The sequence below is a fragment of the Plectropomus leopardus genome, chromosome 9 (assembly GCF_026936395.1).
Source record: "Plectropomus leopardus strain MGB_pleo_1.0 chromosome 9, ASM2693639v1, whole genome shotgun sequence".
Classification (NCBI taxonomy): Eukaryota; Metazoa; Chordata; class Actinopteri; order Perciformes; family Serranidae; genus Plectropomus; species Plectropomus leopardus.
In genome coordinates, this window is record NC_142184.1 from 7,518,045 (window position 1) to 7,536,957 (window position 18,913).

At 39.0% G+C, this 18,913-nt stretch overlaps 1 long non-coding RNA gene across 1 annotated transcript in view; it reads right to left on the bottom strand.

Annotated features, from left to right (window-relative positions):
* Positions 1–1,938: 1,938 nt before the first annotated feature.
* LOC148188672 (uncharacterized) overlaps positions 1,939–18,913 on the bottom strand; it is a 99,375-nt gene continuing 82,400 nt past the window's right edge. Inside the window, exon 4 of the long non-coding RNA XR_015777416.1 lies at positions 1,939–2,040. This is a non-coding gene — a long non-coding RNA (uncharacterized LOC148188672). The remainder of the gene's footprint in view (positions 2,041–18,913) is intronic.

Below are 18,913 nucleotides of genomic sequence, written 5' to 3' on the forward strand. Positions count from 1 at the left end.
TTCTAGCCACCAGCAGCAATATGTATATTAATCCAATATTCCAAAGAATCTCAATTTACTGTAAGACATTGCAGCCTTGCAGTGACATGTCTGGGTGTGATGAGTGTCTTGTTTTCCATCTATTCAGATATCCAACCTAACGCTCAATCAATCATTCTCATGGATCTCTACAGTTGTTGCCAAGAGGCAGGAAAAATGTTTAGGGCAGAGAAAAAAAACTGCAGCAGTCAGCAGGACCCATAAAATCCCATAACATATTACGTTAAAATGCACAATGAAGCAGAAGAAACCTATAGATTACAGTTAGCCAACACAGTTTTCATTTTTCACGCAGCTGTTTGTTACAGACCCACTGTGAAACCACAAACCGTTGTTAAGCTCTAATGCATCAGAACGGGGGCACGTCAATATATTATCTGGAAATGCTCCAGGATGTTGTTATTTATAATTGACCAATTTTTGCCCACACCTTTCCATTAGGTAGGCTAAACAAAGAGTGGAGGCTACAGTGTTATAGAGGGGTGCAATAGATCTAAGACAGACACAGCGAGCCTCAGAGTGTGACAACATAACTGATGAGCAGCAAGCTTGTGCACACAGACTAGTTTGTCATGAGTGACATCTTCATTTTGCCATCAATTCCTTAAAGAATAACGGTGATGTCCTTAACTTAGACATTTGAAGCGCTGCTCAAGCATGCCAGCTCATAGCAGATTCCACTGCATACTCTCTCCTGTAAGCTTCAGGCCTGAATTAGAAAATGACTCCACGTGGGCGTCTCAGGGGAGGGGGGCCAGATACACAGTTCTGTCTTTGTTTAGAGACTTCCCATCCACGTTATGACTTTACATTATTATTTTCATCTATCTCACAGCCGGGGAAGGGACTGTGATTGAATCCAAATCAATCTGTCCGATGGCCGCGCTAGAAAAGCCAATTGCATTTTAGCAGCACACAGAGGAGCGCTGCATTCACTCACCAGGCAAATCAGACGCCTTGAGGAGATTATAAATTGGAGAGAGCAATTGAGTCTGGAGCAAGATTTCCATTCAATTCCAGTTTAATTAGATCTCCAGCCTCTAATTGACTTTCTAATTTTTCAATTAGCAATCAACTTTTTTTTTTCTGAGACCACATCACATTCAGACTCACTAATCTGCTTGAGAAGAGACAGCAGTAACTGTAATGAGTGAAAGAGGAAAAAACATTCAGGAATCCTTTAGAAATGTTTCAGTGTGTGATCTTTGGGGTAATTATCAGTCTCTGTGACAGGATGACATGATTTATTAAATATACGTCTTACAGTGCGATGGGCCTTGCAGCACCAGCCAGCCATACACACATCAGTCATGAACTCCCCTCCGCTGCTTGAATGCTTTGCTTATTGTGGTGTAAACACTGGCTCTCAATTAGCATCTCAGAAGTCATTAACACATGCTAATTAACCCATGATTATGGAACATAAAGATTTCAATCAACACCAGCTTTACGAGTAAGACTATAAATTTGGCCAATTTTGCAGCATCTGTTGGAAACCCTTTTGAATTTACAATTCATGGAATCCAGTGATTCCTGTAGGAGCCTGTTGTACTTTCCAACGTTGAGATAAATGGGACTGCTGCGGAGCACAAACTGTACTAAATAAAGGATGCGGCTACTGTGACGTCACCAGGCACCCAAGAAAGCAGCTTAGCCTCACTTGCAATTTTTTTCATTGGCCACTTGCGGTATTGCAGCTTTAAAGTCCCCCATTTAGTCAAAAAATAAGCAATAAATTCAAAATATGTCACACCTGTTCCATTTTAAACTGAGAAAATAACTGTGCACTATTTCAATTTTTGTGTCTGTGTTTCACCAAACTAAGACTGCATTAACTGCCGTGTTACCTCTTTGTAAAACACACCTCACTGAAACTCAACAGAAGCAAAATAAAACTCACCAAAATCGTCTTAGTTGGTCATTTAGTTAGTCAGTCCACTTCAGTGCTTTGCACATGACATGTCCCGTAGTCTGACAACATCTTTACTATCTGGAATGGATCTGAAAGAAAAAATAGATAAACAAAATAAACTTGCAATTATTCGAGTTAGATATGAAAATATGCTGTTTTCTTTTCCTGAGGTCTCTCTCTGCCGTCACATACTGGTTGTTTACAGTCTTGTAATGTTATCCCCAACACTCAAAGTCGATATGTTTGCCAGCTCAATGACCTGATCCACCAATTCAGATAAACATATGATGGTGCATGCTGTACATGATATACAATACATCCTCAGTACAACCTCTCCATTTGAGTTTAAGAGTGTCTGTATTTTTGATGGTATTAAAATAATTTTAACATGGGGGTCCATGTGGATGAAGGCGCATTTGGAGCCTCAAGTGGTCAAGTTGCCGAGTTGGCTTCATTTTCAGGCCCAGAGGGTTACTGCTTAATGCTGAGTTAAAGTTAGACCTCAGCTGTGTAAAGGCCTCCACCTAGGCCAGAAAAGCCACCTCCAGAAAGACCAGCTGGAGCAGGGCACCTCCTAAGGGACTGGAGGGCCAATTACACCACATAATAATTCATGGCAAGCCGGTAATGAAGTCCCCATCCTCATCAACTTCAATTAGAAAGAATGGATCCCTGAAAAGGGAAAAAAATGAGGAGGGAGGGGAAGAGAAACAGAGGAAATGGAAGTGGATAAAGAGCACAAAGATATTTAGGATGATTGTGGAGAGAATTCTCTGTCCCCTCTCAGGATGCTCATATGGGTTTTCCATTATAGATCGTAATTGATGTTTTCTTGAAAGATTAACTTGGAACGCAGTTGTGACAGCAGTAACAGCTAATTTTTTTGGTAATGGTGACAAAAAGGAATGATGTAGAGAACAGGGAGAGCGTGTTACCACCAGTAATTCTATGTCGAGGTCCTAGCAAAAACATTATTTGTGTCAAACCAAAAGAATTTCTCTTATTAGCTGTGGGAAGTGTTACTGGTCCAGAGGGTAATGAAGCCACAGTATAATCTGTCATCTGATGGGGTCTTGCTGTCTCTTTGTGGCAAACCACCCACAGTGAGTAACAAATGCTTCACAACCCCCCACATCGTTGATCTGATGGTAGCACTGAGGGAAGGACCCTCATTTAAATCGGGCTGAAGAATAATTTTAATTGGATTACTGAACAGTGGGATGATTCCAGTGCTGTTGACAAGAAAATTACAGACTTTGCGGTTTTCCTCTACTACATTCAAGGGCATACAAATGGATTATGATCTCACTGTGGACAAAAACTATGCTAATTCGGGGGCAGAAGTGGAGCCGGGATGTACGAGTCAAAAAGGAGGGAAGTAGATAAATCCCTCATTAGTCTGTTTGCATTTCGCCGGGCTGTGTTTGGAGAAGGCTTCAGCCTGTGGGGGATTGAGGCGTGAGGAGCACACACAGGTGGCGTGATCTCCTCGGGGAGTAGTGAGCTCTAAAATAACACTATTTAAATATTTTGGCTTGAATAGTAATGCCAATAATTATCCCAAAGTAACCATTAGGTCAGTCTAGCGAATCCTTGGGGACATTGCACCTATATGCTCACAACACTTCAATGCAGTTCTCTCTTAAAGATAGACTTCCACATCATTGTGATGATAATAGGAGTTACCTTCATGCATTGAGCTAATAACCACAGAACAAAGAATGGCCCTTCACTCTGCATACTTTTACTCTTGGCTTCCTACTTTCTTTCAGCTAAGCAATTGGTGCATTTCAATTCACTTATTTCATTTCTTTGTCCTGCATCCTGCCCTTGACCTGGAAATTGATCTGGTCCTACATCATTACAGACATCTGACTTTTCTTAATGCTGCAACCAAGAGATGCAAGCAAGAAGAGGAATAAGAAAAAATGAAATAAGATGCACCTGCTATCACTGACGGCTGAGAGTACGCATGCCTTGAATGAAAAATGCAGTATAAAGATCTTCTAAAGTGATGAACTTTATATTAAAGGATTAAGCATCAAGGCATCGATCCACTCTAATCTGATTTTGGTGGTTGACAGTGTTTACGGTCAACTGCACATACAATGCTGTGGACTGGGTTGTTGTCAAGAAGCATATGCACAAAGAAACTGAATTTCCAAGTAGAAATAATATAAAACTCAACCAGTTCATCAAATACTTTCTCAATTTCAACGACTTAGATTTCCTTCTGGGGCCAATTTAGGGCCTGCTTCGTTTAGAGAGAGATATTGCATAGCATTATTCATATACAGTAATTATATTGGAGCGCCATAACATGACAGTAATATGGGAAGGAGTGATGGTGATGTGTCCCAGTCATATCATTCTCAACAAACATATTCCCAGTTGGTCTAGTTAGATGCAGGGAAATTGCCTCGAAATTGTTACCTCATTGCAAATAACAGTAATAAGGTGGTGGAGATGAATAACTGTAGTGGCACTAAAGGTTCTAACTGTAAACAAAGTCATATATTACAGTAATGTTACTATGTGGGATTGCCACACAAGCACTGAGAATGCCCAAACGGAGGTTATTAAAGGGTGAATGCTGTGTCTCTGCCTCTGCTTGGTCATTAGTGGGGAAACAATTATTTGCAGCATGGTGTCTATGTGTTGTATATTACATTTAATAGTTTTTTTGTCATTGTTGATGTTTCTGTTTAAGTGGATAAATGCATTTTAAGTATTAGGTTCTTTTAAGAATGATTGTGCTATGAAAAGACAACAGACATAATGAACTGGCTAAAAAAACAAATAATGAGAATCCCCACATTAATGTAACTGACTTCAATTTTCAAGGTATCCTCATGCAGCGGTTCATATGATCTTACAAAAATGCACATACAACAATCTGTATATGTAATGAGTTAGCTCACTAAAAATGCCACTGTCACTTGACATACTTAATGTAACTTATGAAGGTTAGATTTAGGTAAGTAAAGTTACATAGGTTAGGTCAGGTTATGGAAAATTACCTAGGTTAGGTCTGGATTATCTTGGATAATCTTGCAGGCTTAGAATAAAGCTCTGTACTGAACATTAATTTAGGTAGGTAAAGTTCGAGGCAAGCAAAGTTATGATTTGGAAGATAGATGAAAGAAAGTAAAGTTATGTAAGTTGGGTTTAGGATAAGAAACATGGTGAGGACTTTTTCATATACATACTTGACGTAAGATTAATGTTAGGTTTGAGCAAGTACGGTTCGAATTATATATCTAACGTATTAGAGCCCCAAACCAGTTGGGTTAGGTTTTGGAAAAGAATCATGGTTGGGTGCTGTTATGTTATACACTTAATGTAAAGTTAAATACTTAACATAAAGTCACATAGCTTAGGTCAGAAATAAGTAGAGCTACGTTAATTAGGTCAAGAAAAAGAAACATGTTTGGGCATCGTCACTTTAGGTTATGTAATTAAATTTAGGAAATTAAAGTTACATAGGTTCAGTTTAGGAAAGTAAAGTGATGTAGGTTAGATTTAGGGAAAAAAACACAGTTGGCTGTCGTCACAATGCAAAATTGGTTAATTTTAGAAAAAAAAAACATGGTTGGGTGTCATTACGTTATGTGTCAAATGTAAAGTTATGTACTTAAGGTACAGTTAGGTAGGTTAAATTTAGACAAGTATATTTACGTAGTTTAAGTTAAGGAAAAGAAACATGGTGACGATGTACCTTAAAATAACTTAAAATTAACTTGGTTTCACACGCTTCTGATCACCGATGTCCTGGGGGAAAGTCCTGTGTTTGCTTGACCCATCTACAACCTCAACCTGGATTTTCGCTTTTTATATGACTTCCTTCTTTACTCCTGTCAGCGCATTGTTCCTGTGATCTTCACCTTTCCTTTTGATGTGGGTTATATACAAATTCTGGTGCATTAATTTTTGTAGGTATATGTACAAAAAAAGCATGAGAACAACTTGTATTTTTAATTGTTCACTGACAAATTTGTTATCATCTGAAGTTTAACTGTGTTTAGAAAAAGGACTGTCAAGATAAGAGAGACGGCGTGAAAAAGACTGTGATATAAAAGTAACTACAGAATGCGGCTTTTCTATCCATTTCTGTGAAACAGTTATCTGTGCCATCAAAGAGGCAATTATCTTGACACAGAGCTGCATGGTCAATTTGCTGAATTCAGTCTTTGACTTTTACAGTCACTTTTACTTCAACTGCCACATACATCTCAAGTGCCATTGAGAGCTGAGGAGGTGCAATGAACATAACTACCTCCACAGTGTCAGACTGCAGCTCCTTTAATGTGCTGCTTAACTCTTTTGTAGCCTATAGAAACTGCTGATGCAGTGAACCCTGCAAATGCCAAAATGACCAAGCAGCCCTATTAAACATGAAACAGCATAGCTTTAATGAACATCCCCTCCTCCATGTCAATGACAACAGGGCGAGTGTAACGTTGCAACAACAGAAGTCCTAGTCCTTCTACAAAATTAGAATTTTCAGGAAAGAAACATTTAAGATTTGCCGCATAATAAGGACATTTACTGGTATGTTTCCTTTAACACTGAATGATAGATAAATCATGAAATCAAGGATGACAGGAATCCAGACTACGAGTCCAATATTCATGCTTCTGCTTCTAAAATAATTTTTTAGGCTGAAAAGAGAAAGTTGGGGGGGGGGCAGCGCTGTTTAGGATTCTGCAGGAAACACAAATGTGGGTTTAAGCAAGGAGTACAGTAAGTGCTCTCTTTGTTCAGAAAAAAATGATGCTGTGATGTTTGAAGCAGCCCTAAGACAGGAGAAAATTTTAATTTGAATTTCCTCCTGATGAGCAGCACAAAAATGTTCATATTCGGTACATATGAATGAATGATGAAAACAAACCTTTTTTGACATGTGTTGGGCACAGATCAGCTTGTTTTTCGACCAAATTAGAGGGCAAAATATGGCTCAAAATGCAGTAATATTAATGGTAAGTTAAAATAAACTCAACGCTGACTTTTAGTTTCACACAGGACACAGACAACAGTTTCCTGGCTCAAAGTCCTGTGTTTGTTTGACCCGTCCATCCATCCCGACATCCTGCCTATTTTGTCACAGTTTAAATACTACGTCACCTGACAGCCCAGTCACTGTAGGAAAATGCATAATACATTTCTGACAACTGCAACAGGCTATTATTTGTACGTTTCATGCGTATTGCATCACCATCTCTAAAGTGATGAATGGGCTGACTTTGTAATGAGAGATGGAGAGGATAGTGGATGACGTGACACCTATCAAGCTGAAGCAGTTAGACAACAACAAACAGCAAAACCAGTTGTAATTTAGCGAGTCATTGCTGTGTTTCCAGTGGCGTGTTAGCAAGCAAATGCTTGCAAATGTTTTTTAGCAAGCTGTCATTGTGTTTCCATCAAGATAGTGCAGCCCGTTCTCATTCCAAAGTCCTTAAATACTGCCACTTTTGCAGTGTTTTCAGAAGAAGACCCTCATGCCACAATTCTCCTTTCATGTCTGCATGATACAAAGCTGGACATCATCAGATGAGAGCAAGGGCTGGACATAACCATAAATGATGTTATTATACACCGCCAGATGGCCAGATGGCACCTGCCACAGCAGTATGATTCGGGCAGCAGCATCAGACAGACAGCCAGACAGAACCTGATGTGTCCGCATGATACCCCACTGGACAGCGTCAGGCTGAAACACTGCCAGTAACAATGTAAAATAAGGAGCACAAAGGTCCCTATAGGGCATGCAAGAGAGGCAGTGGATAGATCCAACAAACTCTGGACTTTCATGTGGGAGTCCAGTGTGTGATGGTTTGCTTTTTTGTTTTTCATCTGTACCAGTACCTTTTTTGACTAGACTAGTGGTAGATGTGTTAGCAAAAGTGGGTATTTTAAGACCAAACATGATCTTTTCTGAACTAAACAAGTGGTTTTTGTGCCTAAACCTAACAACAGTTTCAGAGCTGAGGTGAGGAGTACACTAAGTGCTTTCTTTGTTCTGACAAAATGATGCCATGAGGTTTGAAGCAGTCATAAAAAGAAGAAAATTTGAATTTGAATTTCCTCGTGAAGAGAGGCATGAAACTGTTCACATTCAGTACATAATTAGAATGAAAAAAATTAATCTTATTTGACATGTGTTGGGCACAGATCAGCTTGTCTTGTGACCAAATCATGAGCAAAATCTGGCTCAAAATGCAGGTGTTGAATAGAACAGTTCAGCCTTTCAACGAGTGAAAAATTGATTCCCCCCTCAGCAGGAGCAGAGGGAATGATCATCTATGCAGCCCCTTAATTGCTTATGGTGACGAATATGAGCAATGAGTTCATCCATCAGCCAAACTGAGCAACACATTGCCAAGTAAAATGTATGCACGCTACTCAGCCGGTGAATTGATGTTGCCATGTTTACCCCTCCGACACTTCAGGTCTAAAATTCATCCACAGACTGTGACAACCGCAGGCCACAACAAACCCAACGAGGTTTCCGAGCAGCAAAAGGTTACAGAGGGATGCTGCAGCTCCTGCCCACATCTTCGAATAGATCACACCTTGCTCTCAGCCATCTGACCTTTAAATATTCAGAGAAGTTTCAGGCATGCGACAGAGGTGCTGAAATCTACTTTATGATCTTCAGAAATGTTTCACTTTATTCCAGTGGGCGTTTTTGTTGAGGCTCTTGCGAGGGTGTGTCTCTAATTTGAATGCTGAACAGGAAACATCTGCCCGGAGTCAGGAAGATTCATTTTGCTGTCATTTTCTATCTTGCACAGCATCCAATCCAGCCCTCCTCCCCACAAAGTGGGAGGGAGGCGGCGAGAAAAATTAAAAAACAACAAATATTAATGAGGTGTTACACTGAGAAATAACGATGTGTGCACTCCCTGATAGCATCTGTACTTCCTTAATGGCATGCACAATTATGTGGGCTTCCATTAATATCAAGGCTGGAACTGTCAGCGCTAAGGGCTTCACTTCAATCACTGCTGTGCCTCCGCTGCACGTCTCTATAAGCGCACAAAAAAGAAATATATGTTGGATATGGCTGCAGTGCCTGGCTATTAAGCCACATAAATAGCTGCTGGGGGGACCATAGCTAACAGTGGCCCCGACACATATTTGTAATGGAAAAAATAAAAATGATTTAAATATACTGTAATGTTCTGAAACATCCTGGGGCACATCTATTGGGCCTGGTAATTTCTGCAAAGCCCAAAAACAAGACTTCTACAAAATTCCAGCAGTAATGAGGACCAGTGGGACCATGCAGCATTAGGTTTTAGATATTGAATATCATTTAGAACTGAAATCTTTATGGGAATAAAGAAAGAAAAGGAAATAACACAAATGCAGTGATCACTGAGTGGCATCTATGTAAAAGTACACAGTTTGTCAGTAAAATTGCAAAGCAGCAGAGGCCACATGTGACAGTCATCACATCTCTGCAGGTGGAAAATAAACATTGCTTTTTGAAATATGTGAATTTGACTTTATTTGGACACATTGTTAAGTGTTGTGTGCTTCAGGAAAAATAACAGCTTGTGCAGTTTTTTCTAATCAAGCTGATGATGCATTAATTTCAGTCAGGGTTATTTTATCAGATAATGGTGTCACACTGAACGTATTTCAAGGCAATATTATCACATCCATCCACAGTGTTTAGATGGGTGCATAATTACGCTTCTAACGGTGAAAGTACAGCATGTCAGCAATTATACAGTGGCCTAAAATGCATCAGTTTAGGTGAAAATAATATTAATGTACAGAATTTTTATAGAAGTTTTTGTAGAGCCACTTTTTGTCCTGTAAGGTAAGATGTGGGTTCTTGGTCAAATTTGACACACAAAAATACTAATAAAAATGCTTTAAAATGACATATGATTAATCACTGATACATCACATACTGTGGAAAAAAAACCTACAATAGTATCTTCATATTAGTTTTATGAAGGGGACATTTTTGTCCTCTAAGGTATCATAAAAAAACAAACAGAGGCATTATGTAAACAAATTAAATTAAAATTAATGGTTAAATGAATATTTCATTGTTATCATCCAAATTGGTGTTGGCTAAAAATTTGAACTCTTTGAGAGTGGAAAATAATAATGTACAATATTTATCTATTTTATTTTCATTATTTTTATTGGCAATTTTTGGATCTGGACAATTTTGTCCTCTCCGGACATAATATCAATGTAATGTTGCACAAGTGTTAAAATCACAGACCGAAGAGTAAGCATCCATCTGTCACCTTTATAAGGAGTTGTCTGTGTTAATCAATATTTATTGCAGTGCAGTTGGTTATAAAACGGCATTTTCAACTGTTTAAAGGGAACAAATGTGACCTTTAATTGCTGAGTTGAAGTACAGTATCTCATGACGGGATTGGGATAAGCTGAGTTAAAGTGCTGGAGGGTGTGATAATGCCGGTGACATATTCAGGTGTCGGCTCCCTGGAGAAACTGTTTCACTGTTCAGCAGGTTTGAGTCTTTTATTTTCAATTACTGACTGTCACTGAGAGGGACAGAGCAGGTCTGAAGTCAGAGGGTTATTTTAAAGAACCATACTGGTGGTTCTGCTCATATCTACATTACTGCCTGACATATTTCAAAGCAGTAGCCAATGTGTTTTCCTACCTACTGTTGGCTCATGTTAGTACAGTCTGGTGATGATCTTTCAGACATTTTAACCTGTGGACATCATGTTGCCTTTTGGGATGTCATAGTATAAATGCCATTGTAATGTAGCTGACAGCAGGACTACTTTGTCTTCTTGTTGGTGAACTCAACTTCTTGTGGGAACCTCCAACATTTGACACTTTGCTGAGTTGCCTGAGTATACAATCATAAAATCTCACAAACATTAAAGACAAACAATAGAAAAAGTACTGTAAAAAGTGTAACGTGCTTTTGATCATTTTAAGGACTAAAAATCTTGCTTATGACTCAGTGAGTCTAGAATTGGAAGGGAGACAAAATGTACCCATTAATCTAAAAGCCTTTTAATTGGAATCTGTTGTAAAATGACAAAAACATGTAAAAAAAAAAGACGAGTTCTCCAACCCACACAACCACATAGGTTGTTTGTTTCTACCCTCTAATATGACCTAAAGGAATATTTCCTAAATTAGCACCACTATTAGTAAGTAAGTTAGGTTTAGCAAAAGAATCAAGTTTGGGTTAAAAAAAACAGTTATATTTGGTCAACATATCCTTATACAATGGTTTGTATGATATCTATTGAATTAGTGCCCAATGACTGTACTTAATGTGACTAAATGTAAATGTAAAGTTACATAGTTTAGGAATAGAAACATTGTGAAGATGCACCATGAAAGTTCACACATTTCCAAACACTGGTTTCTTAGTAAGTCCCAGGGGCAATGACCTGCCTTCATTATTCACTTATGTGAGCGCATTGGTCACATGATCACAACCTTCCCAAATGCGTCAGTTATACAGAAGTTTCTGGTTAATTATTACGTAAGATATGAACGTCTTTTGGTGCTTTACTTTCCGCAGGAAACGTACAAACAGAGCATGAGAACGTCATTTGTTAAGTTATGTGTTGAATGTGATGGAAATGTGTTATTTCACGTTATGTCACATGACATAAGTACATTAAAAGTTAAGTTAAAATAACTAAAGGTTGATGTTTCTTTTTTTCTGAAGTCATAATTACTATGGCCACTTGAGGCTGCAGCCTAAATAAACCCAAACGTGGGTCGTACGCTGCTTGCATCTATAGAGTCTATTTGGGGAGAAGGACAGTCTGGTAAAAAGGATGATTCAACTCTGGCAAAAGTGACCGTGAGGGACTGTATGTTCATTTTCACAGTCAAGAAAAAAGCAAATTTATTGCATAGTATTTGCCAATAAAATAATCATTAAATAATGTTTGAAAATGAGTCATTTTTGGTGTCTCAAACTGTGGAAGTCATCTTATAAAGCTGAACAAATTTTAAACAGAACTGAATAGGAATATTAGCAAACAGACAGACTCCAATCCCAGGAGCAATTTTTCTTCAATTACCTCCAAAGGTGTTTGCTATTATCCTTTAAAACCTCATCTATTAAAGGCACTGGCACTAAGTTTGAACAATACAATTCTATTTTTCTAAAATTCTCCTTTGAGGTGATAAGTGATTAATGAAAAATTGATATCAGATATGACCGATAGATATTATATCGGCTCAATCACATAAAAGAAAGTCATATCCTCTAAAAGGAACAAAATCTCTTGATAAAAAGTGTATTGTGTGTACACTGCAGTCAGCCAAAAACCTGCTACTCCACTCGAGCACAATATCTTTATGAGTAGCTCGACAGAACCACATCCCTCACGATGATCTTAATTAACTTCTACTCTCCTGTGAGGACACCAGCTGAATAAATCTCAAGGACAATAGACAGGATTAATTCATTTATTTACCAAGCAAGTGCAGCTCATCAAATTCTGATACGGGCACGTCTCCTCCATGCAAATGGCTCTTTACTGGAACCTCACTTCACAGTGTGATACCATGATCCCTCTTTGGCCCAATGTTTATTTAAAAGGACTAATCAACCTGGATGAGTGCGGAAGGGATTTGCCATTGTTTCGAGTCTGACATCCTAAATTAGCAGAGCAGGTATAGAGAAAAGTTGGTGGAGTAAACAGATCATAAAATCAATTTTTACTGAAGTAAAAATCCTGGATACACCCTGTGTTTTAACTTAATAAAAAAGGACAAAACTAGTGTTAATGTAAAAGTTTCTGCAAACCAACTATTTTAATAAGTTTAATACATATCACTGGTTTGTTAGCAATACATCAGTAGCATTTCCAGTGGATGTATTTTAGCAGGACATTGCGGCATTACCAGTCATGATTGTATTACCAAAAGTCAGTGTTTTTAGCAGGACATTGATGCACTTTCCAGCTGTGACTATGCCTCAAAAAGCATGTTTTTAGAAGACTACCCTCAGCATTTCCAGCCATAATTGTACAACAAAAAGCAGGTGATTTTGCCACCAAAAGTTGGTGTTTTTAGCAAAACATTGGTGCATTTGCCAGCAACAATTGTGCCACCAGAACCCGTTGTTTTTAGCAGGACATTGGCAATATTTCCAGTGCCACCAAAGCAAGTGTTTTTAGCAAGATATCAGTGCAGTTTCCAGCGGTGATTGTGCCACCAAAAGCAGTTGTTTTTAAGCAAGACATTTGAAGCATATCCAGCTGTGATTGTACCACTAAAAGCAGGTGATTTTAGCAGGACATCAGCAGCTAAAAAAGCAACCAAAACAATGTTTTTTAGCAGGACGTTGGTGCAGTTTCCAGCTGTGATTGTGCCACCAAAAGCTGATGTTTAAGCAAGACATCAGTGGCATTTCTACACATGAACGTGTCAGCAAAAACAGTGTTTTTTAGGAGCACACTGGTGGCATTTCCAGCTGTAATTGTGCCACCAAAAACCTAAATATAACCACACTTTAACAACAGTGTTGTTGAAAACATCAAGTTTTGACATATCCGCTACATGTTATCATAAAAATGTTACATAAATGTACAATTCCAACATTTATTCTGGTGACTGGGCTGATATTTTACACATACACAAGCTTTTCTTATTTTTCCAAGACCACAACCTGCCTCCAAAAAAGCAAAAGAAAATGTCTTCACTGCTTCTGCTGCCTGTCCTCTGCGTACAGTATACACCACTGTGTTGCAATCAAACAACCAGTTAAAAATGCTTATCAAGGACAACCACAAAGTTTTATGTGAACAAATAACTCAGGATATATGAATATGCTAATAAGCCAATCCAAGGATTTGCTGTGGCTATGATTACATACCCCAGGGGTGTAAACCAAATAAAGAGTTTAAAAAAATGTCAGCCTCCTCAGTAATTTAATACACCCCCAATCTGTTCTCCCCTCTCTGTAAGCTTCAGCAGAAGTAGAGTCACTGCTGCTCTGTGTGGAGGAACATCAGAGAAATGTGTTATTTTCCTCTACATAGGAAATAGACATGGGCATGATGGAAATTGCCTCCTTCACAGACCCCTGTGAAGAGCATTTTCATATTTTCATGCCTTCATCATTTCTTTTGAAAACCGTGAAGGGAGGGGGGTACGGATCCTGCATGGCACGTGGCGTTTGATGCGTTCACCACTGTGTGTTAAAATGGATCAATGGAACAAGACAAGAAAGCTGTTGGCACAGCTCGGCTGTACCCCAGAGTGAGATGACAGTTGGGTGGGCCAATGGGACAGGAGGTGGGTGGGGGTTAACAGCAAGAAAGAGTCTGTGGTGGTCCCCTTTATCTCCTCCCTCTCTTCTTCCTCTCTCGCTTTGATTTCTGTTGACCAGAATCGACTTGGGGACATTTGCTTCATTGATGGATCTCTTTATTTCCACTTGCTCTAAAGTAAGATATGAGGAGTTGCCTCACAGCTATGGATTAGCTTTGATTATGTGACAGAAGTTATCACTGCACACAGCTGTCTCCGGGCCGAAATATAGGGTCCAGACTATGGATACGGGAACTGGAGATGCATTGCATGGAATACTAATGTTATATGTAGTCGCTGATAGTACAAATAAAATTTTAAAAATCATTGTTTTTTTTTTTAAAGATCAACTGGATGGAGTGATCTGTTGAAATGTAGTTGTTTTCCTTTTTTTTAAAAAAAGAATTAATGCAAAAAAAAAAAAGACAAACAGAGGCAGGGAGGGCAGATGCACTGGGGCCCATGGGGAAGGGGGCCAAAAGAGACAGTGGACCCTTCAACAATATGTTGAATGGTGGATACACAAAGCCGAAAAAAGTTCTATTCCCAACCTGAATCGTTTCAAATGGCCGAGGGCTCGGCTGCAACAATCACATTTTTAGAAAACACTTGATTCCTTTTTTACCACGTCAGATTTATTTATATGTGCTGCTGTGACAGGGAGAGTCATTTCTTATTTTAGCAGGGATATTATAGTGTTTAACAGCCAATCACAGTGCTCGATGCATAAAAAAGACTAACACTTGATTGATTTATAGTTTTGCTTTAAGAAATATGTAAAAAAAAAAAAAAAAAAAAGAGCAGAAATTACTAATTATCTTCAGTATTACTGAGACTTACGGCTGCTGAGCACGGCCGAGCAGCTAACCTCAAGTTTAGCACGATTCGAACTTGAATGGGTGTAAATTATTTTATATTGTCGCTGTTTAGATTTTTTAAATGCGGATCAAATCCTACAAGTCAACTGAGTCATTTTGCGGGGGCTGTGACACTCTGGGCTGTGAAAAAAATTAAAATTGTATCTTCTTTTTTACAGAAATCTCTTTCACAATTTAAGTCTATGAGAAAAAGTCTTTTTGGGGTCCAATATCATCATGCAACAGACCTGAACAGTGTAATTCCACTGTTGGCGACTAAGTAAAATTGGCTTTGTGACGGCAGATGTTATAATCGAGGCAAATAAATGAACGTGTAGGAAACTCGGACTCGGGCCTGTCTTAACAGTGTGTATTGAGGCCCTTTGTAACTACCTTACAGCACTGACTGACTGCCAAAGAACACAGAAATAAACAAAGTAGTTTACAAAACCTTCAAATGACAAAAAACAACAATTCGACTGGCCATGCTGTTTCAGCCCACAGACAGAGGGAGGAAGGTACGGAGAGCGACGGAGAGCCACGAAAGTCTCAGAGGGTGTGAATGTGATTTAGAGATGGTGTGCACTGTTTACATGGCCTGCCTGGAGGGATGCGCTTCTGTTGGCAGGAGAACATTGTTAGCATGGGAGGCACGTCGCTCCGACCCCACTTCCCTCTCTCTGTGTCTCACTCTCCCTCTTTCTCCAGCTGCTCAGGGGCATGTGATGGTCTGGGAAAGATTAATGCATCTTCAACGGCATGCCGTGAAATCAAATTAGTGTACTCTGATCCAGAGACGTGGAGGGCTTAGGCCAGGGCGGCGGCGGGGACAATTCCTCAATAACCTACAGCTTTTCACCATCCCCATGAAAGCCACTGTCTGTTGATTATTCACAAAGGCGACGCGCATTTGTTTTGACTTTTGTGTTTTTAATCTCACAAGAACTCGTTAGTCATTGATTTACTGATTTATCCGCATAATTATCACAACCTGTTAGACGCTGTGTTTCTTCTTAATCACATTGATTTCCAACTCAGCAATGGGTCATTAAATTACATCAGCAGAAAGAAATGTGGAAAACAAAGCCACTCATGGCAATGTCACTTTGCATTATCTCAGGCATGCCCACATGTTATTGCAGGTTTCCATCAAATTCAGTCAAGGATGAACACCTGTCCAGGCACAATATGCTGTTAAAATTGGATTTGCTGGGGGAAATAAGGGGATTATTACTACTTCAGTGTTCTGTTTCTGTACACCGTCACTCTTGTATTTGATCATGTAATCAGCCAAAGAAAGATGGAGTCATTCACAGAGCTTACAGAGTAATAACCTGAAGATGGTCTCATTGGTGTGGTGGACGTGAAGTGTTCAAGTCCGTCCTTGGATATGGAGATTCACACATATCCCATGTGAGCTGCTAAACCACGCTAGGTCATGCTATCCACCTTTTAACCTTTGCGCTCTGCAGTGAATATTTCCCATTGCTCCGCTAACACTGGCTCATCTGTATTGATCATCGTTATTCTGTGTAGCTCCTGCTTACAACTGTATCCAACATTATTAGCCTTGTGATTAGTATTGCATGACCTGTGCTCTCCTGCTGAGAAACAACTGAAGCGACGCCATTATTTAGTAAATTAGATTTATTCTTGAGGCGCTCAGAAAACTTAATATCTGCGGCTTGGAGGAAGATGTGTGTTTGTGAGAGAAATGCATTTATAAAAGGGTTGATTTACAGTGAATCATCATACTGTAAACTTTTGACCTGCAGAATGGGATTGGATTATGCCTAATTGATTTTACAGCCCAGAGGATAATCAAGACAAGATAAGCAATAATGGCTATTGACATCCTGATAAAGTTAACAACCAGTCAATATACAGGCGCTTTATGTTTAATCAATGAGGGGCAGCTGCTGTATGATTCATTCAGATGTAATTGTTTAATTCAATGCAAAGCCTATTTGAATAATAAATAGCAGCTTAAAGGAATTCTTCCTCCACAAAATGTCCATTTGTATATCAGTTAGTCATGACCTGTTATCTTGAATCTGCGAAGACATCTTTTCCTCGCATTCCTCCACGGACAACAGCGCACATATTTATTAATGTATTGTTAAACGAGGTTTCCAATCAATCAATAGGCCTACATGAAAATTGTTCTTCATTTTCCATGGAGGCATGAAGTTTTCTTCGACAATTCAACTGATATACAGCAGGTCATTTCAAGCGTTCTTTTTGACCTACAGCATTACTGTTGCTATGTGAAAACATTGTAACTCAAGTTTTGATATTACTAAAAAAGAAAATGCAACAAAATATATTTTAAACACGGAAAAGCTTAAAGTAAGTAAGACTGTTTTTTCTCAAAGTTGATACTTTGAAGATACTCATAGGTACTCATAAAGTACCTCAGTATGATAATGGAAAATTACTCCACTGCAACAAAAAATCTTAAACAATAAAAGTGCACTCCGTAGAGCGCAGATCTCTGCCACTGCGACTGCCTGAGTGGATAACAGCAACTCCAGACAATTCATGCAGCACAGCCGTGCCAGCTGGATTTGTCCCTACCAACTCCCTTTTAGTCAAGATGCTTTTTTCTTTCATCTTGTATCATGCCTTTCTTAAGGAGTTCATGTCATATCAGGTGTGGAAATAATCTGCAGATTCTGCAGTTCAAAATGAGATCAAATTTTTCTATGGACATCATTTTTGGGCCACAACAAAGGGAAAACTGTGGCTTTTAACAGACAATGAGGCTTGTTTTTAGCCAAGATGAAATGACTTTTGCTGTGTGATTTTGTTGATGACTTGCAGCCAGTTAGTCAGGAGTCTGCATTCAGGGACAGTATAAAGCAGTCCATAAAACAGTTTTTTCAACAATTGTAAATCACTACAATCATGAGAGTCCTTGAGCATACAGTCATACATGTGCACAAACATTAGGCTGATGGGTCCATTACTATGTGAGATAAGCTGCCAACAGACAGATACACACACTCACACACATCACCGAATGCATAATCCCCTTCAGATTTTCACATGGTGGAAATAACAGGTCTGCAATAACCTGCAATAACACATTATTTTGGCCACTTGGGGGCAGCAGATAAGAGCTTTGAGCACAATGCTGACAGATTAACTCCTTCGAAGCTGATATGGCAGACTTGGACACAGTCACCTACTATTTACAAATTCAGCCTATACAGAGCAACATTAGCACTTATTTGGAGTTATGTTAAGTCCAAAATTATCCCTTTTTAGCTCTGTTTTGGTCTCCACCACTAAATATTTGCTCTTCAGCAGCTAAATGCTCCAGTATGTTCACCAACTAGTCCCTGACTTTGTTCATCTGCCATTTGAGGACGGTCACTTGACATACAAGGAGGTTGTAGACAGATGCCTGTTGCTGAAGCAACACAGTAAAACGGGAAAATGAAACCACAGTCTGAAAGAGGCTATAGAGTCACTATGAGTAAACCCTGTCACGTACAAGTAGCATGAGGACCATTGTCAGCAGTAAAATATCGATTATAGCTACCTCTAGGTAGCATCACTTGATTTAAATTCATTTAACTTGTTTACTTAAAGGACAAGCATGTAGGATCACGCCTGAAAAACTTTCTTTGTGTACTGTTATGCTATACTTTCTGAATGTATCATCAATTAATTTGCATTTTGTTCCACAAAGTAGCACTGTATCTGCAGCTAAATATTTTTTGATAAATATTTTCAGTAATAAAAAAAAAAATCATATATATGATAATTTTGGATGAATCACAGCAGGGAAAGTGCAGGTGTAACT